Source organism: Gallinula chloropus (genome assembly GCF_964237585.1).
Source record: "Gallinula chloropus genome assembly, chromosome: 7".
NCBI lineage: Eukaryota > Metazoa > Chordata > Aves > Gruiformes > Rallidae > Gallinula > Gallinula chloropus.
In genome coordinates this window covers 28,163,719-28,188,633 of record NC_140092.1, presented here as the reverse complement: position 1 = coordinate 28,188,633, position 24,915 = coordinate 28,163,719, and the positions used below count along the sequence as shown (strand labels likewise).

General features: G+C 41.8%; 1 protein-coding gene across 2 annotated transcripts in view; it reads right to left on the bottom strand.

Moving 5' to 3' along the window:
- The window catches only part of NR3C2 (nuclear receptor subfamily 3 group C member 2), a gene marked incomplete at its 5' end in the record, with an annotated part of 218,285 nt that overhangs the window by 98,113 nt on the left and 95,257 nt on the right, over positions 1 to 24,915 (bottom strand). The gene's annotated exons all lie outside the window — the stretch shown is intronic.

Genomic DNA, 24,915 nt, shown 5'->3' with positions numbered 1-24,915 from the left:
TTTTTTTAAACCACAACTCCCAGAAGATATCTTTAGGAAGTAGTTTCCACTGGCAACTCTTAAGACAGTGCTCTTCAAAAACATGATGCAGTGATTCTCCTCCCTCCCCCCCTCCTTCCCCCGGGAACTGGAAATGCCACCCTCATGTAACTGGCACACTTGGAGAAACGTGCCAGATACTGGAAGAGATGAAAGCTTCGGATCCCTCCCACGCCTCTGAAGGGTTGGGTAAAGCCTTTCCTTCTACACAGCCTCTCTTCTCCAGGTAAACGTGACCTCTTGTATTTCTTCACACATTTTTTTTCTCTGAATGCTACCAAACAACTAAAAAAACCACAAAACAAACCACCCTAAAAGGCCACATTGGTGGCGAAGTAATCGGATAGTTCAGATTGTAGGTTACAGGCTATTTGTTGGCCAGTCATTGGGACACAAAGTTCACAGGTAGCCTGAACGCAAACATAAGATAACCAGCTTGCCTAAGAAATTCCAAGCATGCACTCTTTGCCTTTTTCCAATTTTCTATCTTCCTGTAAAGGGGTATACAGCAGGCAAGCCAATTATCCAGGGGCACAGCAGAAATGTCACTGTGGATCAAGGACCACAACTCTCCTGGCCTGAAGCTTTATTGTAACATCAAAACTAAACGTGTCTTTAAATGACAGAGTTCAGATGCTAATCAAAACATTCCAAACAGTATTCCTGTTCTGGTCTGCTCACTAGTCTGTTAAGATTTACTAGTTTTAGTCCCCGTGCTATTTATACTTTCATTACATAACGTCACACTACTTGATAATTGCTGGGTGATGGCATTAGCTCATCTGTCGGAGACACAAAAGGAAAGCCTCCCCAAACCTGTGTTAAAATCAGCTCCACACGCTCAAGTACCAGTCTAGCTTTCTACTGCATGGAACGACATAGAATCATAGACTGGTCTGGGTTGGAAGAGACCTCAAGGATCAGAGAGCTCCAACCCCCCGACACCGGCAGGGCCACCAACCTCCAGGCCTGGAGCTACACAAGGTTGCCCAGGGCCCCATCCAACCTGGCCTTGAACACCCCCAGGGATGGGGCATCCCCCACCTCTCTGGACAGCCTGTTCCAGCACCTCACTGCTCTCTCTGTAAAGAACTTTCCCCTAATAGCCAATTTAAACCCTCCTTCCTTTAGCTTTAATCCATTCCCCCTTGTCCTGACATTGTCTACCCTTTTAACAAGTCGATTCCCCTCCTGTTTGTCTGCTCCCTTCAGGGACTGGAAGGCTGCAATGAGGTCCCCCCGCAGCCTTCTCTTCTCCAGGCTGAACAAGCTCAGCTCCCTCACAGCCTCTCTTCGTAGGGGAGCTGCTCCAGCCCTCTGATCATCTTCATGGCTCCTCTGAACCCTCTCCAACATTCCTACATCTTTCTTGTATTGGGGGCCCCAGCTCTGGACACAGGACTCCAGATGGGGCCTCACGATTAAGCTTCTCATTAAGGTGTCTGCTTTCTAGAGAAAACGTCTATAACCTGGAAAAATAACTCCTAGAAAACCCTTTTTTTTTTTTTTGCTTTTTCACTGCAAACGGTGGGGTTTTGTCTGAGAAGGGCAACGTTTCAATTCTGACATACTGCCAAAATGTCTCGGGGCATTAATAATTTTGATGCTCCATGTTCCCTTTTCCTCACACAACTGGCAAATGTATTCCTAGTCTTTCTACCCTGAAAAAGGTCAGCGTATTATTTTAATATCTAGAAAAGGTAATTGTCTCTGTGCGCTCCTCCTGGGCAGAAACGGAGGTTTCCAGGTTATCACAGAGCAGCAAGCATGTTTTTCAGTGTTTACATGTACACACATACACACACACTCCATACATACATACTCTGTGTGTATACATACGTATGCATTAATTTTAGTTGAAAATAAATTGTGTAGGATTTGCAGAAGGTGGGAAAGCTTTTCTTAGATACAAGCTACCCTATAAAATTTCACTTTCATGGAATTACTGGGTAAAAAAAAAGCCAGTGAAGACACACCAAGACACCAGTTGATCCACGACTATTATCAAATGCCTAAGGGATAATCTATAGCATATTTTATACAGTGCTTTTCTAAATGAAAGGCTTGAATATAGTGGAAAGGTGAAGGTACCGTTTGAATACAACGCATGCATTCAGCTACTTGGCCACAGCATCACAGATGGAAACTTAAGATTCTGGAATAGAATTCAATTACCTCCCATAATATCCTTTCAACCAGTTTAAAAGTGGAAGAGGTTAAAACACAAATGATGTGTTTTCATTCTTACTAGGAGTATCCAACACGCAACAATTCTCAAACACTCTACTGCAAAGCAGCACTGATATTAGCTCTTGGTACTTAAATCTCCTCCAACTCGTGCCAGCTCTGTGCAAGAAGTACCGTGATGTCTGCAAGGACCTGCAAATAATAAAAGCCTGAGTCCAATGAACCATGCCCAAATCTTATTGCTAAGCCATTTTCTTCATGGAAGCTTTTCTTTCTCTGTAAGGCATCCAGGGATGTTACACCTTTTCCTCCTGAATCTCTCTCATGTTCAGGCTGCCATTCCTTTCTTCAAAACCTGATCATGGCCAACAAGATCTGCATCAAGACTTCACCTCTCTGCCCTCATTTCAAGGCCGGATGATTATGATACAGAAGCTCGCTTTACTTATTCATCACTTTTATGAAACCAATTATTTAATTAATATTGTAGCTCTATATTCTTTAACATGTATAGGGAGAAACACGACTCAAAAAATCCCCACAAAACAATCCCCCTCAAAAAAAAAAAGCACCAAAGACATCACTTGGAAACTGCTTTTCATGAACACTCCAAGTTCAATATTTCCCTTTTCATTAGTTTTCCACAGAAACATCCCATACATTTCTATCAAGTAATCCCAATGTAAAGTGACATGTAGGAAAAGTTACAGGCAGGTGACACTTAGTAGGTACAAACTAAATATTAAGTTCAGCTGTATATGTAACAGATGTATACATTAATTCAGTTGTATGGGGGGGTTAAGCTCAGATTGATTTTTTTTTTTTGCTCTAGATGAGAGCTTTAGTTACAATAATCCAGGTTATTTAGGTAATACATTGCTCTCTGTTTGAAAAAAGGATAAAGTTGGTCCATATAAGAACAGGTACCATAAAAAAAAAAAAAAAAGATGAGGAACTTTACAACTGACTCCCTGGACAACAATTAGCCTACAGTCAAATATGTATTTGAATGACATGCTCAATCTAGTGACTTCTGTGGGCTCCAGCAGGACTGAGTTGTAAACTTTAGACCACGTAAAACCACAGAGCTTGCACTTTTCCACAAATCCAAATTATAGCCTGACAACTATTGTTATGATATTTCACTTTTTTTTTCCCCCCCTCAAACTTTCACACAATGGACTGTTGTTCACCCTGAAAATTTCTTGTGGGCAGCAACCTATTCTCAATATAAACTTTTAACTGAAAAGACAAGAACTGGAGCTCTTCAGCCTCAGAAAAGAAGTCTGAGAGGGGATCTGATGAATGCTTATAAAGATCTCAAGTGTGGGACACAGGGGGACATGGGCAGCCTCTTCTCAGTGTCTGTGGGGACAGGACAAGGGGCCATGGCCGCAAGATGGAGCACAGGAAGTTCCGCCCCAATGTGGGGAAGAACTTCTTCCCGGTGAGGGTGAGGGAGCCCTGGGACAGGCTGCCCAGGGGGTGTGGAGTCTCCTTCTCTGGAGAGATTCCAGCCCCGTCTGGACGCCGACCTGTCCTAGGGACCCTGCTTTGGCAGGGGGTTGGATCTGATGGGCTCTGGAGGTCCCTTCCAACCCCTACAGTTCTGTGATTCTGTGAAATACAAAACAGTGCCACAAAGCTCATTACTTGCCACTGCTTTTAGAAGCCAGTGGTTTCCACAGGTTGATTAGCTGATATTACTTTCATGCCTCCCTCATTATTTCCAATACAAAGAAGAAAAAAAAATAAATAATGAAAAGCAAAGAGATCTCCCCCGACCCCGTACACACACTCAGCAGGACTCAGATACAAGCAATCTAACAAAGTATACATATTTTATCACAATGCTTTTACTGCCAAGGGCAGCATGGAGCAGGTTAACAATGCCAAATGTGTCTTTCAAATGATTTGTAAAATGGTTGCTTAGATGGCTCCACGAACATTTGTCACGTTGTAGGGTATGTGATTAGGAACGAGCCTGATTTATTATCCTCAGCAGTGCAAATGCTGGCAGTTAATTGCTGACCTTGACTAGCCATTGCCATCAAGCTCATTTGTGTCTCTGCAAGTTGGCTTTACTAATAGTTATATGGAGAATTAATTAGAAATAACAGATTTTGTAAAGAAGAGTCAATAAACCCACAGATAATCCAGCATTTTAAAAGCTGATTATATAGGTTATTATGCTTTTCAAACCAGATGTCATACAGGAGCACAGTTTAAACAAATGATGCCTCTCTGATGATAAAATGAAGCACTCCAAAGAAGTACAAGCTACAATATGAATCCCAAACTCATTTGTTGCAAGTGCTTTTATTATTATGAGATCTAGATGAGTCCTTTTTTAATTCCACATCATTGACTTTCCTTTTTCCTACAGAATTTTTCTGATCGTAAAACAAGCAGAAGGAACCTGAGTAGGCCTCAATAAAGTTATGCAAGAATAAAGGTATAAAGAAGTTGAGATAAGAATTGTATCCTCACCTTTGAGAGGAAGAACAATCAGAAGATTCAAGAAGCCAACATCTCCTTTCTACCCTCTTAATCTTGTGCTTAAGGGGTGTAACCTCCAGCAAAGATCATGATCTACTGGGGACTGGAACATGGAAATACAGAGACACGGAAACGAAGGTTCCTGTGTCCCAAAACAACAATGGTATTTCACAGCCATGGCACGGGCAGTCTGGCTGAGCACAGAGACCAGGACGTGGCCCACCTTTCACACCCAAGGAAGCTCCCACAGTTGGGAGGCTTGAGTTGACCAAGAGCTTTCCAAGAGCCCCTGGTGCCACTGAGCCACTTGTGCTGTTGCAGCAGCACACCCACACACTTGGTCCTCACCAGCCTCAACGCAGTAGGCCAACTGATGCTGCCCAAAGGAGACAAAAAACTCCCACTCTGAACGACAATACAACTCCTTGCAACCTGGCACTAAAACAAAGAGACTGATCACCAAGTTTATGTTATCCTGAAAATGCACTCTTTTTCCACTCCAAACTGTCCCCTGAATTCTTCCTGGTTTCCAGAGCTAATCTTCCATCCCTGAGAGCTTCCTCTGACTGGTCAATTCTCTAACAGCTCTCCTAGTATCTTCCTTTCTTTAACTCAGCCTTCACCCAGTCATCAACAGTAGACAGCACAACCATTTCCTCTTCACATTACTTCCATTATTTTTGTGCATGTTCACATAGAAAATGTAATTTCACTGCCAGAGACAACTCTACTAGTTATTTAAAGAATTAGAAAATGTCATACTGGTCAAAAGTTGTCCAACACATAATCTGACAACCGTACCATGATGACTGTCACATCCTCCACCAGCAGCATGTATCATCTCCCAGATTTGCTCCATGCTGCTAGTTCTAGTGGTCAATACCAAGGTTTGATCCATATTGGTTTCACCTTGTGTAGCCTGAATGTTTAAGAAAGTTTCCCTGCAGGAAGGCACCCTGCTCTCTCCTGTAGTTACGTGCATAAAGCAGATTAGCAGACTGGAAAATGGTATTTCTTAAATGTCAGAGTATATAAACCAACCTTCTTGTCAGCAGACCAAGAAAGCATAGAGAAATACAAAGGTGCACAGACAAAATGATCAGATTTTCAGGGGAGGAGGCAGTCACATGGGAGCTCATGGACACTGAGCTGAAGGAAGGACCCCTGAAACAAAACCAGCCCTGCACCATTTTTTCCTTTCATGTCTTCTTGCTGCTAGAAAAACAAATAAAATGTAAAAATACCAGTTGAAAACATATTTTTGATGTGAAATATTCAGGAAATTAAATTCAGGAAGAAAAATTACATAGAAAATAGTATCTCCTTGTGCTATTAATCAATTACTTTTCTTAAACAGCCCAAACTTCAGGATTCTGAAGCTCTTTCTTGGGATTACCATTTATCCACTTCTGGTATGTTTCAGCTAAGGATGAACTGGTGAAATCCACTACTACTTGCTGCAATTTTAAAACATGGACCAGTATCTCACCAACATAAACATATTTTGCCACCTATAACTTTAAAGGTGTATCTTTTAGAAATTTAACACACAGACAGACAACAAGCCTAACAGAAGATTCAGTAGCTGTCATGCTACATTTAATTCAGTGCTTAGTTTCAATTATGTTTTAAGCACAGAGGTATTCTATTCAAAGAGAAAAAACTTTCAAGTGCTCAAACTGCAAACACTACAACCCTAATACAAATGTGCAGATTACAAAATTTATCCAGTCTTTATACTTCTTATTTTTTTGCCTCTTAAGAAATGCTTAGTATGATGAAACATGTAGGAATCAGAGGAGAAAATGCATTTAGTTGAGAGAAAACAAACTGAGAAATCAGCTGGTTTCCTTCCTCAGCAGCTCCAGCTTTCACATTGCGTTACTTTCTTTGGCAGTGCCTAAGGATCACGGATCACACTTTCATACCTGGATCTTAATTCAGCAACAAGCAAAATGTGATGTGCACCGACAACAGAAAAGGCTCCACCCTTTCTCCCAAGACCCCCTCTCCCCCAAATCTAAAGTAATTCACTCAGGATTTTTTTTTTAAAGCATTTAAATTGCAATGTTTATTCTGCAAACAGAAGCTGATGTGCTCTCCTGTGCTGCAGTCACCAGCGAACAGGTTCTTGTATTTAGTTTAACCTCAAGGCATATGTTGATTTTACAAAATGAAGCAAGTGTACTAAGCTCCTTCCACTTCCATTTACCTTAGTGGATGCTGACAGGATCCAGCATTATTTTCCTCCAACCAGCTGTAAGCCTTGACTTTTCCTTGACCTTCTCTACTGAAATCTTTTGGTAGCAACTGCAGTTGGCTATCCAAATGTTACCTCAAAATAATCTGTTGACTACAGAAAAATATAAACTTAGGTGTAAACTACTGTGTGTTATGGTGGGCTGCAACTGGGGAGTTCTTACCTCCTATAGAGAATAAATTGACTTTTTACCCATCCATTTAGTGATCAGAGAGGGCTAACATCCTCCTAATACTCATCTGCAATGTGCTTTTCTCCTCTAACTACGAAGTACCAAGATCCAGCTGCCCCAGGGAAGTAAAATTTACTCGTTCCTACATAAATATAGCTATCTGTTATGGAATGGTTAACCTAGACAGGAGTTTCCTATCAGGAGAAAACCTCTAGCATTGGAAGCCAGAGAAAACCAGAAAGCCTCACAGTGCATTTCCTCTAACGTTTTGCATTGGGCCCACTTATGGAATCAGTGCAGTTTAAATGCATGCGGTGTCGGTGTTTGTGCTGCCGATGATGAATTGCTGTGTAGTGTATGGCAAGATAAGGCAGGAACAGTTTCTCTGGAAAATGATCTAGTTAATTATTGAAAAAGTCTACTGGGGGCGGGGGGAATGGGGACGACACACGGCACGGGGCAGGGAGTTTAACTCTCTCTTTTCCTGCACCCACTCAGCTGCCACAACTGAAGAGACCCAGCTTTGAAAACTCCTGTTTTTCACAGCACCATCTCACCTTCTTCCACTGGAAAACATCTAAACCAATCGTGCCTCCTGATCGCTCTCATGCAAGAGCACAGCAGCGTGTATATCTGGGGAGGCTCTGCTGCCACCTTGGTCAGCAGGATTTTAAAAAAGCATCAGATTCAGTGATTCAAGCGAGATTCACCTGCTGATGGGGGCACCACTGGGAAATCAGTGCCATGAGGAGCTGCAGCCAAGACAAGACTGCACGGCTGTTCTGCTCTGCTCCTGAGGACTTCTAAAGACAAATTGAACAAGGGTGGGAGAAAGATACACATAGAAGTAAAACACAGGGAGATGCTACCAGCATCTCTTCAAAAAGCCTCCTCTTTTCCTCTGCTATTTTTTTTCTTCCCAAACTCTTCCCTCAGTCTAAACAAGCAACTCCTAAAAATACCTGCCTTTGATTTAAAGCTTTATTTAATGAAGCCCTCATTAGAGCAACCTGAAATAACACTGATGACCAAAGTATTGACCATTTTCAACCCCACGAAATGCCATTCTGTTGAAGAGACAAAAATGTACCCGGTATGCCTGGTAAGGGCTTGGCCCCATAAGTCCTGTAAGAATACCTGTATCAAATATATCAGTTTATAACAAAAGCAGCTGGGTCCAGTATGTACTTGCCTGTTACAAAGTATTTGCTTTCTCTTCTGAGTGCATGATATGCTTGACAGAGAAAGCCACCACATCATTAATTCTCTAACCACACAATATAAAAAGTTTACAAGAGTTCTGTAATCAAATAATAATAAAAAAATAATTAAAGTATTTCATAATAGCAAAAAGTAAACTGAACTGCCATCCCCAGTCTACTGGGGATTAAAATACCACAATAGAAAAACCTCCAGAGCAACCATGAAACCATAGGGAAAAAATGCACCAAAGCACAAAAAAAGGTTACCATGGGAACAAAGGCTATTTTCCAACTTGTCAAATAAAAGCCCCAGTATGGCAGACCTTTACTCATAAGAGCAATCCCACAGGCTTCCAAAGGCAACATCTATAATTATTGCTTGAGCTGAAAGAATATAAAGGGGAGAAAAGGGGGGGTGGGGTGGGGTGTTGCCCTTTCAACTCCCTGGATGTGCCCCCCATATCCAGCAAGACAAAATTAGTGTGGATGTTGAACGCGTATTAGCATCGCGGTACCGGCGTACGCTGTATTGTAATCCCATACAGGAACAGAAAATAGAAGCAGGGAGGTCAGCATGCTAATCAGAACTCCAGAAACAAGGTGTAGGGAAAAAGAAAGGCAAAAGACAGCTCACAGTATTATTTATTATGAGTTCCCAATGCAGAGCTGAGCAGTAAGACTCATGGTAGCCCATAAGCCTACCATGAACAAACTTACAAGAGCTTGCAGTGAGTGCCCCGTGCATTTGTAGAGGGAAGGCTGGGAAAAGAAATAATCTGCTGGAGATGAGCTCACTAATCAAAAGGTCCTTAATGAGTTTAGGCATAGTGCTTTAGGTTTTACTCGAAGTCTCCAGCTTGGCACTTGTTTCAGACACAAGAAAATCCAAACTCCAACCTCACCATTGATTAACAGATGTTTTAAAAGGCAAAAAGTCACATTATTTTGAAATATCTCCTGTGACTTCTAAAAACACTATTTGAAATAATGAAGGCTTCATTTTAACTAACAGTTTTCCATTTTAAAAAATTCAAGCTGTTCGTGGTGTTTTAATGCATACAATTATTACTTGATAAAAGAAATAAGGCAACTCTTCAAGCTCTAGGTTGGGGAACTGGGCAAACACTGAGGTAGTTCGTAAATCTGTCTCTTCCACCTTCCTGGTCCCACAGTCCCAGTAAACCAGCTTCCTAGAATGAGAAGGTAGGAAAAAAAAAAGGGGGGGGCTTTCCACTTATCTTCTTTACTATTCACCTCTTGTCATCTTCACAGGCTTCTACTACCTTCTGACAGTGTAATAAGAACACAGTCATGAGGTTTGAGCATCACAGTTTAACCCCAGATGGAAAGTCAGCACCACGCAGCCACTTGCTTACACTGCTTCCCCCACCCCCTAGAAGGGGATAGGGAGGAGAATAGGAAAAAAGAAAGACCCAAACCCTTGTGGGTTGAGATGAAGACAGTTTATCAGGGAAACAAAGGAAGAGAATACAAATAATAAAAGTAGTAACAATAACGTATATGAAGAGTGATGCACAAATGCAACTGCTCACCACACGTGGAAGGGGCAAAAACCATCCCAATGCCCAGTCTGTTTCCAACAAGCAATCCTGCCTCCCAGCTCACTTCCCCAGTTATATATGGATCAGGACATTATACAGTATGTTATATCCCTTTAGCCAGTTCCCTCTGCCGTTCCTTATAGGACTTGTGTTCCAGACCCTTGCCCAGCTTCGCTGCTCTCCTCTGGATGCGCTCCAGCATCTCAATGTCCTTCCTGTAGTGAGGTGCCCAAAACTGGACACAGTATTTGAGGTGCGGTCTCACCAGAGCTGAGTACAACAGAACTATCACTTCCTTATTCCTTCTGGTTACACTACTCCTGGTGCAGACCAGCATGCTGTTGGCCTTGGCCACCTGAGCATGCTGCTGGCTTATGTTCAGCTGGCTATCAACTAACACCCCTAGGTCCATCTCCTCCCGCCCCAAGCCTGTAACACTGCCTGGGGTTACTGTGACAATAGTGCAGGACACAGCACTTGGCCTTGTTGAACCCCATAAAGTTGGCCTCTGCCCACTGATCCAGCCTGTCCAGGTCCCTCTGCAGAGCCATCCTGCCTTCCAGCAGATTGACACTCCCATACAATTTGGTGTCACCTGCAAACTCACTGAGGATGCCCTCAATCCCCTCATCCAGATCATTAATGATGATGTTTAACAAGATTGGCCCCAGCACCGAGCCCTGAGGAACCCCACTTGTGACCTGCCACCAGCTGGATTTAGTTCCATTCACCACAACACTCTGGGCCTGGCTGTCCAGCCAGGTTTAACCCATCATTTCATCCGATAACACATCTGATACAAAGGTGCCACTCCAAAGCCAGAGATGAAGAGTGGCTACTGGAAAATAGCCAGGAAGTTTTGGGCTTTGGAAATACAAACCGAAATCCAAACTCACACTAGCTTTAAGTACTAGGTCTGCAATCCCATGTATAACCTGATTTTCAAGCAGAACCCGTATGTTGTGTTTCTTCACCAGCATGCCGTGAAGTTCCTCTGTTAAATTGTTTCCCATAGGCCAACTTTCCATAGAGGATTCTCTCATGTTTTCACAGAGTAGTCATCAGCCAGGGCGAAATAAGAAAAACACTCCCATTTTCTCTTCAGTGCAAACAAGCAGCTCTGCAACCCTCCTCCTGCCTTACGTTCAGGAGACAACATCTACCCTGTGCGGGTCTACCAAATATGAGTAGCTCCCTGGTCTAAAATTATTAGCTGCTGCTAAAGGGCTCTGTAGCACCTTCCCAGAAAATAAACTGTAGAAAATCAAAGTTTTAAAACTACTCTGATGCCAGCCAAACCTGTGAATTTTGTCACAGGTGAAGCAGCCTTCTCAGGCTTTGTATTCGCTTATAAAACTTGTGATTAGCAAGGGACACGGCAAGTAGCACCTCCAGTTCAGATAGGGACATCACTTCCCACGTGTCTGTGTTGCTACTGAAAGTGACAACAAAAGGAAGAAATCCTTACTTTTATGTTTACAGCAAGGTAAACTACCATCGTTCCTGTTGGTAGTGATATAGTTGATTACCACATTTATTTGTACACTGCAAGCCTCTCTGTTTTCCCTTGCCCGTACTTTATGTGGAGGGTCAGGCAGTACGAGCCGAGAGAGGTACATTAATGGGGTATTCGACAGCCCTATTTCTCATCCTATTCTTGTGGTAAGGATGCAGATGTTCTTTCCATCCTTCTTCCCAACTCAGAAATCCAGGTAAGTTGAAGGACAGGGGCATTCAGCAGAAAGATAGAGAGAAGATGATGTGAGCCACTCATCTTTTTAGACCCTTTTTCTCCATTTTCTTTCTTGCAAAAGAGCTTGTTTTGAAATGAACACACGAAGAAGATGTTTTGAACTAACCAGCACCAGTTATAAGGACACGCCATGCTTGCATCCGAGAGAGCAATCAGGAAGACAGCGCTGCTAAAGCATCTGATCTCTTAGTCCAGCATATACATAACCTGCTCGTGTACCAACTGCATTCATGCTGTATAGCCCTAAAGCAATATACAGGTTTTAACTGAACATACCCCCTGGAATAGGATGGAATTAGATCTATTTTCAACACCGGGAGACCGCGACAGTGGAATGGTGTAGGTCATAACCCAGAGCAGCTCCAGATGCAAAACACAGTTATTCAGAGCTCACCACGAAAGGGAAGACTTTTGAGCAGAAGTACTACTGAACCTTGGAGGACAGGGATTTTAGGAAGTAGATGCACGGTTAACAGCCCAGAATTCATTTTAAAGTCAACACTAATTACATAATAGGAAATCTCTGCTCCCATTAAACAAATAAAAATTCTACTCGTAGTCTGCAGAAGTAGAAGGTAAAAAAATGAGCTACATATGTATTTTAAAATATTCCAAACCCAAAGTCCTTTCAACTTCCCTTTTCCTATTTTCATAGCAAGTATAACTGCTGACATGTACTACAGTTCTACTGTATTAAATAACTATAGATTTTAACTTTTAAATCAATTAAAATACCCCTCCATTATATGTCAGAGTGACAAGTAATAGCCTGCTGAGTGCCATGGAAAATTTTGGTCAAATAGCAGATGAGGGCTGCAATCACTGACTGATACCTAGAGCAAAGGCTTTTGGTAATTCTCCCACAAGCAATCACAATTGCTGACAAAGTTCAAATTTGTCTTGACAGGATTGTCAAGGCAAACTAGAAACGTTCACAATTGCAAGTCAGAGAATTCATTTTTATTCAGCTGAAATTCACTCTGCTGCTCACATACTAATGATACGCAGCCCCATACCTACCACTCTCTGGCTGAGTAGATGAAACCCATACAGCAAAGACTAAAAGAAAACAGAAGTATTAAGCAGAACACATCAAGAAAGTGATGTTCTACAACTGTCACAGCCCCAATTTCTCACCAAAATCCTTTGCCCCAAACTGTCCTGCAATACGTAGCAGGCCTCGATTTCAGAAGGCAGCTTACCGAGTAGACAACAGCAGGACAAGGGGGAATGGATTGAAGCTAAAGGAAGGAAGGTTTAAATTAGGTATTAGGGGGAAGTTTTTTACAGAGAGAATGGTGAGGAGCTGGAACAGGCTGCCCAGAGAGGTGGGGGATGCCCCATCCCTGGAAGCGTTCAAGGCCAGGTTGGATGTGGCCCTGGGCAACCTTGTGTAGCTCCAGGCCTGGAGGTTGGTGGCCCTGCCTGTGGCAGAGGGTTGGAACTCCGTGCTCCTTGGGGTCCCTTCCAACCCAGACCAGTCTGTAATTCTATGATTTAACTTCAGCAAGAATAAGAGCCAGTACAGTAATTAAAAATACCACCACCCCTTCCATTTCAGGAACAGGACGGTTAACTGTTTACGCACACAAGCACTTTACCAGAAAGGCAAACTGACAGTTGAGTGTGCATAATTATGTGCTTATGCATAAATTTACACAATTTACATAGTAATCAAGGTGTATAGCAGTTTGAGCAAACATTATTACTTGCTAAGCCATCTCCCCCCCCATCTCATTTATGCAGCCTGTCTGTGGCACAGACTTTCAATTTTCCATAGCGAGGACTGCGATATTTACATTCATTGTTAAGCCACAATATCACTCCCTGACACAAAGGGTCCCACGCTGAGTGCAATTAAAACCAAACAGAAAGAACCTGACGACACACATTCTCTGCTCCATTAAGCAATTTCTGCCTATTCTAAAACAATTCACTCCCCCCACCCCCCAGCCACCAGGATTATTTCTGCTATAAACAGGTGTGCAATATGCAGAATAAGCACTTGGGGAAGAACCAAGATGACTCAAAGAGAAAGTTTTGACGACCCATGCTTTGGAACGCTGCAGCAATCACGGTGTAATTTAGCTTTGTTATGTGGCTGGAGGATCCCAGACGGCCCTGCCATCCTTCCTGACTCCCCTTCAAGGTTTCAGACCAAGTCACTCCATGCAGCTCCTGGCACGGGAGCCCACTGCAGTCAGAAAGCATTAACAGACCTACAGAGTCTCCTTGCTCCCATATTTGCTTCCTCTACTCCCAACTAACATGCCAACAAAGCAAGTGCTGAGCACCAAAGTATATGAAAATGGTTTTACTATGGTTTTAAAAATTATTAGGATGTTATTCAGGAGCAGGAACAACGAAGCTTTGATTCCTAGGGCTTCCTTGCAATGTTTAAAGTAGGCGAAGAATGCAAACTATCAACTTTCCTCTAGTGGGGGCACTAATTGGGTGCCTCTCTTCCATCCAGTCACTTCTCTTAATGGAACTGGTAAGAGATAACAGCTAAAATTGAAAGAGGTAATAGCTACCCACTGTCAAATTTAGTTGAAGTTGGCTGACATTCAAAACTTATTATGCAGGAACACAGAGACAGCTCAGTTACATAAAACTTAATTTCCTTAGGCTCTGACTAGGGTTCTGCTGGACTTTGCTACCACAACCAGTAACTTTATTGGAAAAAAGTGCTCAAAAAGTTATCACCACTTTAAAGCTTTGGACTCTTACACATACACATTTAAAAAGTGTTACCTGCTTCATTAAAGCAACAACTCCTTGTTGTGGTTTAACCCCAGATGGTAACTAAGCATCAAGCAGCCACCCGCTCAGTCCTTCCCCTGCACCAGAGGATGGGGAGAAGAATGGAAAATAAAAACCAAAACAAACCCTTGTGGGTTGAGATAAAAACAGTGGTTTTTTAGGATAACAAAGGAAAACCTCAACAAATAAAACAAGAGATGCACAAATACAGTTTACAATTGCCCACCACCTGAGGAAAAAAACCCACCCTGATGCCCAGTCTGTTTCTGAGCAGTGATCCTGCCTCCTAGCTCACTTCCCCAGTTATCTTTGAAACATGATGTTTTATATGGTATGGAGCAACCCTCTGGCCAGCCTGTCAGCTCTTCTGGCTGTGCTGTCCCAGCTGGCAGGGTGTGGGAAGCTGAAGAGTTCTTTGACTTAGTGCGGACACTACAACTACCCAGCAACAACTAAAAACATCCATGTGCCATCAACATTATTTTGGTACTAAATCCAAAACATACCGGCCTTAATTTTCTTTCTATTAGCTGTCTCAGCTGAAACCAGGACATCTTCTCAGAAGAACCTGCCCTCCATCCTAGCAAGCTTGTCCAAAAGCATCCCATGAGTGACAGAAACCCTTCTGAGGCTCCTTGTTCCTCCAGGCTGACACCTCTCGCTTTTGTGGTCCACACCCTCGAGCACCCACCTTGCTGGCATGGCAGTGCCCAGGGAGCAAGGGGCTGGAAGTCAGCCTGCAGATGCCAAGGTGAGCCCACTGCTGCTGGCCCCACATCACCACCCTCGGCATCACACTCTCCTGGTCAATTTAGGGAAGGTGACAGAGAGCCACACTTTGTGACAGGGGTATTTGGCTTAGTTAATTCAAAACTAATTTATCATCAGTGAAAACAGCAATTACAAGTCTTGTTAGCAGCCCTCATCTCAGCTCATCTGACTTAAGGTCACAGGTAGATGCACTGCCATACTGTAGTCCACAATTCCTCTCTTTTGCCCTCACCATGAAGGCTGCCCGTTGGCAAAACCACATGCCTCAGCTCAAAACAAGGACACTTAGGCCCAAATGCATCAGACACTGCTTGGTTTCAAACTTCCTTTGTAGTTCAGAAGGACTGAAGGAAAGTATCCTCTTCCCCTAAAAGCAGCACATGACAGCATGTCTGTCACACTGCACATTAGATATGGTGCTGACCAGTGTATCTACTCATACCTGAAGGTCTTCTGCAGGCTGATGAATTAAATGCTACTATTCTATGTAGGAAGATTAAGGTGTGGGTTTGTTTTTTTTTACTTAGCTGGCAAGAAATTAACCTGACTTTTGCAGCACACTAACAGCTACAGATACTCATCCAATCCCTGTATTTTTGTTTTGCTTGTTTTCCCCAAGTAACGTATTCTAGCTTTGCATATGCCCATAGAAGTTGTTATTGAATGTGCAAAAGCTTGCCCAAAGTACATAAACGTCATCATCTTTTGTGTGGTTTTGGACTCTAAGTGTGGACTTTCCTTGAACACGTCCTTGCAAAATTTTCTGGAGCTTCCTCAGAGCCATTCTGATTTTAATGAGTCCATAAGAAAGCGGCTTCAGGCAGCACACCGTCCATCCTTCTCTTTGAAAATCTTCATCTGTGCTCTTGTATCTACAAAACCAGTCCTTCTAAGCTGAGCATTTGAAAACACTTGTAAGAATTTGACACCTTAAACCTTTTCCAGGCCTTTTACACCAGCAAGGACTCAAAGACCATCCAAGAGGGAACTGGTTAATGCTTGGAAGAAACAAGGCTGTTATCCAAATTTCACAGTCATCCAGAGGAATGTTAATAAAAGTAAATGCATACCAAGCACTTGTTTGAAGTTCAGCACTTCTTTCATTCCAGAAACACTGCTTTAATCTCGCAAATGCTGCTCTGCCTTTTGTTACCCTCTTTCGTGACTCTGTTGTCAAGCGCGGCGCTCAGACAACTTGCTGCAGAAGTAGCAGAAATTGCTTACAAATGTCAGGCCCATGCTGCTAACGTGCACGTTTTCTAGCAGAGTGAGGCTGAAGCAGGACCTCAGTTCTCCTCACGAAAGTGCTCGGGCCAAGCTGTTTGGCAGAATCATCTGGGAGAAGTCAATCCCCTCCCTGGCTCTTCAAGCATTTGGGAACCAACTGCAGTCACTGGCAGAGAGCAAGGCTGCAGGTTATCAGCTGCATGACCTTGGATTTGATGCACACACAAAAAGCCACTAACCCCCTCCCCAAAAAAACAAAAGTTAAAAAAAAAAAAAAAATCACTGAAAGTTCAGAATTGCCCCAAGCCCATAACACTGCAAGCATTTTCCCTAGTGCAGGCTCCAAATACCCCAGAAAGCAGCTCTCCCTCCAGATACCAAGGCAGACTTGGGCAGAAGACGAAGACTTGCTCTGTGCCCTTTGGACTGAAAGCCTGCAATGTTCTGCCTCGATTGAAAACACTCGCCAGAGCTGCCAGTTCAAGAGCTTGCCCAAACAGCTGAATTTTGCTGAAGCCTGAAGAAAGCCTTGAGATTAATGGTATTACAGGCTCTGGTTTACTTGACAAAGACAATACACAGGCCTTTATTCTCAGATTTTTGGAGATTTCTTTGGCTTGAAAATTGCATTAAGTGTTCCTCAACCAAACCTCCAGGTCTGCTGACCATTATTCCAGCAAAGGTAGAAGTTGCTTTTTCCTACTAGAAGCAAGTGATTTACACCAGTTTCCAAAGCATGAGCTCTGTTCTTTTTGTAGAGGTGAACGCCTGCATCCTGAACTTCTCTGATCATCATCAGATGATGGATATAAATGGTTGTGCCTTTATCATGCCAGGTGGTGCCCTCAGACCAACTACGCCAACAGAAGCACCACAAGTACCTTCTGCCTGCAATATCCTCTGCAGGATTTACAGGACAGACACAAGAGTTTGCGCTGTTTTGCTGTCAGCTGCTCTGAGGTTGGTAGGCTGGAGAACATTCAATGCTTCATCAGAGATGCCAGATGGACATTTTAATCAACTAGTTCATGCCTCTGATACGGGGTTTCCTCATAGCTGGCTCTAAGTGTTTCACCGATGCAACACCATTGAATCTACAGGCACAGACTACTTCTTAAGCTTGCGTAAGTTCTCAAGCCTTGTCTGTCATTATAGTTACAGTTTAAACCAATGGCCACCCCCCAGGTTCTTGCAGGAACCGCTGGCGCAGCCACAACAAGTTCTTGGTGGCCACAGTCAAAGCACAGCTGATAAGCTTTCACCAGACAAACACAAGCGCAGGTCCCTAAGGGGGGCACAGTCCCAGCTGGCAGCAGAAGGTAGAACAAATAAATAAAAATGCATGAAGAGAATAAAAAGGGCTTTGATCAATACTGTAGAGACTGGTTTGAGCCCCCCTCCCGAAATAAATAATGCAATTGGCTGTGGTTCTTAAGGCATTTACTATCCTGAAGTCACTATGGTTGCATGAAAAGAAGAAAAAAAAAACCAACACCCCAGATAAAAAAAACACACAACCACGATACAAAGAGCTCAAGAAGCCTATGAATGAATATTGATATACTGCTGATTGTGATGTGCCATAATTATTCTCAGAGCATGAGGTCACAATCCTACATTATGAAACTGCTGAAATAATATTTTTAAAGTTTCATCTTTCCCTTATGCATAAAAATCTCTGCTAAGCCTGCAAAATCTTGACCTCAAATTTAAGGACATTATGCTACTTTGATAAATTATATAGAAGGCTTGACTTGTGATCAAGAAAATATTAAGACTAGGGTTATTATATTTTACATTATTTCTTTACTCATTAAACCTGAAGAACTTTCATTAATAATACAGTAATTCAATTCCCTGCCATATTATTATCAAAACACGATATACATACTTAAATTCCAATGCTGAAAAAAAGATGACAAGGATAAACTATAAATTGAACAGCTGAAGTATACACTAAGCAAAAGAAATGTACCATCTTTTACATAAAGCAAGGACTTCAACATTTTTACTTAATCCAAATTTATTTTAATGAGTATTATGTCCTTAAAAAAAAAAACAGAAAAAAATAAATCTGGATTCCTTTGGATAGGTCCTCTTAAGCAGATACACTTCAGCTTTATAAATAATTAGAGTTAGATGGGAAAGTTTGTTGGTGACTCCCATTCCTCTTCAAAGTTTGACATACTGTTGCTGTTGCTGATAAGCTGTAGCGTGTGCCTGTTTGCATGATTGAGAAGTTATCCACCAAGACTGTTACTCAAGTGCACAAGCATGGCTATCGCTGCAATTAACTATTTATGAGCTGTTCCACTGCTCCAGAAAAAGTGCACCGCTCTTAGAAAAGGACTGCTCATTAGGAACCAGCCTGTTAAGGTATTTTTAAATATAACAGCACAATTCCAGTAGACATATGCACATTATTTTTTAAGGAGAAAAGGAACAGAGGCATTTTACTCTGGAGCTGAGCGGTTTAAAATTTTAATGAAGAAAGGATTTAGGATTGTATTATAGGAAACTACGTCTCATTGACAGAAGTGTAGTGAAGTTAGTCCTGCAGATCATCTCTTCCTTCTGTGACCTCCTACCCTAGCAATGCAGCCACTTCCTCCACATAGAACTAGGTGCTGTCTGAAGATGGGCAGGGATGCAGGGATGGGGTGCTGCTTCCAGGTGGCACCTCCTGCAAGGGAGAATCTCTGCCACAGATTCCCTTCACATCCAAACCATACTGGGAATAACTCTGTGCTCCAGACATGACATTCCTCCCCTCGCAACTGGAGCAAAATTAAATAATTTGAAGTGAAGTAGCAGCAAAATTGTTCTCTTCTGATAATGCTAAACAGGTGGGGGGTAGGGGTGGTGGCAAACCTGTCCTGCCTAACTTCATCAACGACCGAGTTGAGAAACTCAAGGGTGCTCTGGTTATTACTGGAAGTCCAGAAAGTTTACATACATCACTTTCCATCCCTCTTCAAGTGTTTCAAGAAATTCACATATGCAAAACAATCACTACTACTTGAAGCTGTGCCCTTCATTCCCAGATTTCTGTCATTAACATATTAAAATTACCCAAGAAGCCACTTCACCTGTCGCTCTGTAAGAGGGAGATATATTTTGGACAAATTGCAAAAATATTTCAGGACTAAATTATCCAATTGATGAGTGACACTGAAGCACTACCTGACAAATTGTTTCTGAACTTCACCTTCTAAATTACCATCTCCCCAGTTGTTTCAAACACACGTAGTTATGTTAGTCCAAATGAGCCTGTTGCTTAAAATACCACTGCATCCCACACATTTGTTCCTGGAAGATAACGTGATGGAACCCATCTGAAATACCGTCTGGCACGTTTACCTGTCTCAAGCCCTCACTTTGTTCTGCAGCATCCTTCCCTGCTATGAGTTCATGAGAACATTTCCATGCAACAAAACACGTGATTAAACATACATAAGGACAGCTCACCCAAAAATGTAAAAAAAACTTGTTATAAACTGCTAATAGTCCAACATTAATTTATTGCTCATCCTTGATCTTAATATTTGCCAGCCCACATGCCCTGATCTCTGAGGATGACTCTAGTGATCCAACTCACTTCCTTCTGTTAGTCCAACAACCTCTCTTTCCCTCTGTCTCCCACCCCTTTTTTCTACATCCTCACAAACAATGCCACCCAAAAATAAAATGATATGCAAGAGTAACAAAGGGCAATACTGAGACAGCCCAGCAACAAAGCCAAAACATGGCATTTTCAGCTGCTGTACGATGCTAACTCCAATCCTGTGAGGGCCAACGTCATCATCCGCTCCAAAACCACCTCAGATCAGATAAAGAACCATCATTCTGAGCCACTCCAGAGTTTTTCTGTAGTTCACTGTCAGCCTGCAGAGGAGAGCTAACACAGTAGAGGACAACTGATGCGTGTAAAGAAGAATAATCCTCCTCCACCACTCACCACAAACCTCCTTAATTCATTACAAGGAGCAGCTATGAAATACAGAAGAGGTCATACAGGTACCCATTAAAAGAAAAATCACTCTCTCCAGCTCCTCCTAGTAAAACAAAATTAGTGTTGAGATGTGTGATCAACTCCTTAACGTACTACCTTATAATTTATTTATATAGTTATTCTCTCTCTGTATTTTCCAATAACCTTCTAGTTTTTTGCCTTTCAGCTGAAAGCAATCTCTTCGCATTTTATGCATCATGGAGCCAGAATGAGTATCAATGTTTAACAATGATTCCCTGAAATCTCTTGGGAGAAGGGAGGGGTAACATAGTGAAGAACGGAATTAAGAGGTATATTTACTCCTATCTCTTGTCAATTTACAGTAACACGGAGGGGAGAAACGAGAAAGTCTAATTTAGTGGTCTGAACGATATATTGGAAGCTCAACATGCTTCCAAGGCAACTTCTAAAGAAAGTTTTATGCATATGCAAGTCTATTGACAGAAAGGTACCATATGCTTATAATCGTTTTTCCTTTATACAATGAATACTTCATGAAATTTGTATGGTCTTCCTTTCATTTTTTTTTCTTCCTCCCTCCCCCCAACAGTGAGATTCACAGATCTGAAAGGATGTTAACTACTAAATCTGGAAGAGTTCGTGACAGTCTATGGCAAAACTCCCATTCAGTTGGGATTAAATCTGGTGAAATTCCAAACAAGCCCGTCAATGCATGCACAAGTGTAACTCTCATTCCACAGGAAGGAGAGATATCACTTGTTTGCTCTATGAAGACCTTTGTTTATAAATCGACAAGGATGCTATCTTCATACCCAGAATACTTCTGCAAGTGCTAGAAGCCAAATGTGTCTGTTCAAATGGGAAAGACTGAACATCCTGTGCACAAGTTAAAAGCACTAACTGCAATGGTGCACAACTTCTGCTGTAAAGTTACACATGAACTGAAACATGTCAGAACGCCATTCTCTTCACTGGATGCTTCCTCCTTTTGTAATTAATTCTGAAATTATTTGAGGAGAGTTCACAGATCGTGAACAATTCTTTGCTCTCTTTCCATCTCCCTACTGCACCAGGGATGAATACACAAAATCTTTTAAACCCTTTCCCTCCCCAGTCTTTGGTCAATATTTGTTGATTACTTTAGATTGAACTATCCCTTCTGCAGTGTTATACCATAATTCAAGCATTACACTTCAGTATGTTAAGGAGCCTAAGAGAGTTACACGTATTTTTCACTTCTAAGCTTTAACTTGAAGAGTTTTTCCCTTGTGACTGCCTTACTTTGTATTCCCTTCCTTGTTTCCTCAAGCTTTTCTCTTAAGATTCAGTTGTTTTCATCGACTCTTCTGCATGCTAAACACATCTCTGGGCAGGATTTAAAGGGCTTAGATGTCAGGTATGTAAACTATTTTTCCTTTAAAAGCAGAATTGGCACACGAGGCTATTTGGAAGATAAGCGTATTGGAGTCAGAAACTTGCCTTCGAGTTTTATTCTATCAGCAATACCATCTTGATAATCTGGGATATGGTGAAATACAGAATGTTGTATTCATTGGCTAAAAAATATGTATTTTTTTGCTTAAGCATGTCATCTTGAAGTTCAAATATACTGCACTCAAAATGTTAATGTATTTTTTCTATATGATTCCCCAGGTTTCTTCTACATTTCTTTATCAAAATGCAAAACTTGGAGGTAGTTTTTCTTCTTCCCATCTCAGTCAGAAATTGTATATGCAATGCCCACACTCAAGTAAAAATACTGTCTTTGGCATTTGCGGTTATCTACTGCAGCTGACTTCTGTGAATAACCCAGAGCATTTTATCCCAGACCTTTATTCAAACTAAAGTGACTGTGTAATCATCCATAATTCAGAAGCAGCACCCGTTGGGTTTGTATTAACAACTTGATACTTAAGTAAAGAAAACTCTTTGGAACTGGAGCCAGCAAAAAGTGTCCTGTTCTAGCAAACCCTACACCCTGACCAAAGTGAGACTGCTTTCAGTAAATTATGCCACTATTTTCACTTTTTTAAAAGGGAAAAAAAAAAAAAGAAGAAAAAAATCACACATAAGACCCCCTGACCACCTCCAGGCAAGATGTGCAAAAGTTACAAGAAATAAAATATTAAAATATATGCTCAGAAAAGTTAAGATACCAGTTTTGGGGAAAAAAGAAATAGAATTCCTTTCCTGCCACCATTCTGTCCTCTTTCTTCAGTTTCCAATAGAGTACATCTAACATCAATGTGGTCACTGTGGTGGGCATTGCGTTTCAGGCGGCCACGCAGAAAGTGGCTGTGGAATCTCTTTATTAATATGCAACACTCAACATAGTGGCAGTTCTTCACAATTCACATTTTTAAGCATAGAATGCAAATAGACTACTCACACCAATGCACATAAACATCAAAATCTAGCTTGGATAGTCAGACATTGCTTTTGTTTGGGAATGAAGACTGGCAGTTCAGGTTTCTGAGGTAAATCAAGGTCAAAATTCTACGTAATAGTTTACTAAGAAGTAGTAATGGAAGATTTGGCAAGCTAGAAAAATCAGTTTTAATGCCATTCCAACAATTTTGGAGTTAGTCATGCTAGCATACAGCTTACTCAGTACCCCTAACAGACCATTACGGTACCTCACAATGGAGTGAGGTCAGAACACACAAAAGAACCATTAGTCAAATTTTCCAAGTGACTTCTATACACAGTGGTGGGAGGCAAGAAATTTTTAACATCATCTCTAATCATAAATTCAAATAATCTCAAGATGGCTGTAAGTTATAGCAACTTAAAAGGCTGGTCCAGAAGTTAAGGGGTCTGGGTTGGATGGAGAATCATCAGGATGTCTTGGCACCAATGGTCATGTGGACTTGTAAAACGGTTCTACATGGCCGAGCTATCACATGCACACTGAAGGCTCAATGATCAGGTCCAATGATAAATATCTATACATTATATAACTAAAAAAGATTATTAACACAACAAATATAAGAAGCCTGTACCTATATAAGAGATACAGTACCGTACCATTGCTGGGGTGTTCCTTTACTGTACCATTTTACTTCTAGGTCTTGAATTAATAATACAAAAAGAAGCAATTCCAAAGACAGGTGGGACACGGCAATATTTCCTTTCTAGTATTGGTTTTCTCAAAGATTAATAGTGGAGACAAGCACTTAAATCAACGTGATTCTACAGTACTTATAAATTTAATGCTGCCATTTTCCTGTATAAATAATCATCAGATTAAGTGGCTATGAAATACGGAGTCTGCTTCCTGTTTGCTTTTTTTTTTTTTAGCCTATGCCTTGAGATAGACCACGAAGGCATCAAGTACAGAGATAACAATGAATCGTCCCAGGGATCTTCTGACACAAAAACAACTATGCCCAGAAGAATCCATCTTCCCAGGGCAAGTTACAGCTACCAGATAACCTAACAGTGAAGTGCCCCCACCTCATTAGGAAATAAATAATTATAAATAAATAAATAATCAATATTTAAATACACAGCAAAAGGTCTCACAGCCATTTCAAGGAAGGCAGCGTAACAAGAAAAATCAACAAGAGAATGCTGCAGGGATTTCCTGTCCAGGGGGAGATACTGCAGCATAGTCTTCAACTGTCAGGATTGACCCAAACAAAACAAACCCACCAACCAATTCTGAAAATATACACTTATTTCTCCATCCCTTATTATTCTGCTTCCATCTATTTCTTGAGCAAAGCAAAGATCGCATGACAAACACAGCCCAGATGCTGTAGAAAGCCACCTCACTTGCCACCACATACCAACGTGTTCCTGGAGAGCCAGAAGGTAAGAGCGGAAAGCCAAATAAACTCTGGGTCAGGGAACAGTTTTCCCTTGTGAGGCACTTGTGAATTCCGAGGGAACAATAGTCTTCTGTGCCAAATGGACATGATTTCTGTTATTGGTCCTTTGAGATGGGATGAGCCATTGGTTTAGTTAAGAATAGAAACTGAATCCCAAGTCATCCATTCTATGACCGCATTAGAATTTTTCTGCAAGGATTCTTATTTCTATTCAGCAGCTAAAGAAGTTGACAGAGAGGTCTCGAGCTCTTTTTATTAAAATCTCCAGGGACATTTCAATTTCTGGCTTATGGCAATGTGAATTTACCCTATTTCTACTTAGGGCACTCCCTGGCTTTTAAGCCATGGAATTAAAAAGTTATTGATTATAACCAAATTGAATATTCAATTTGAACACTGAAGTTTACTTTTTGAGGGACCATTGGCACAAGCAAACCCACAGCTCTGCCTCTGCAGCTGCTCTCACCTGTGGGATCAACCAGTAGAGCAGTCCTGCCATGGCATCACGGAGCTGAGCAGTATAACCACATGTGTAGGCTCTCAGAAACATAATCCAATAGCTGGATAGGCAGGAAAAAAACCTCTGAGCCCAGATGGAGTTATTAGTTCTTATTATTAGTCACATACCCAAACCCTGAAGATGACCTCTTCAGGAAAAGCTGTTCAGCAGAGCT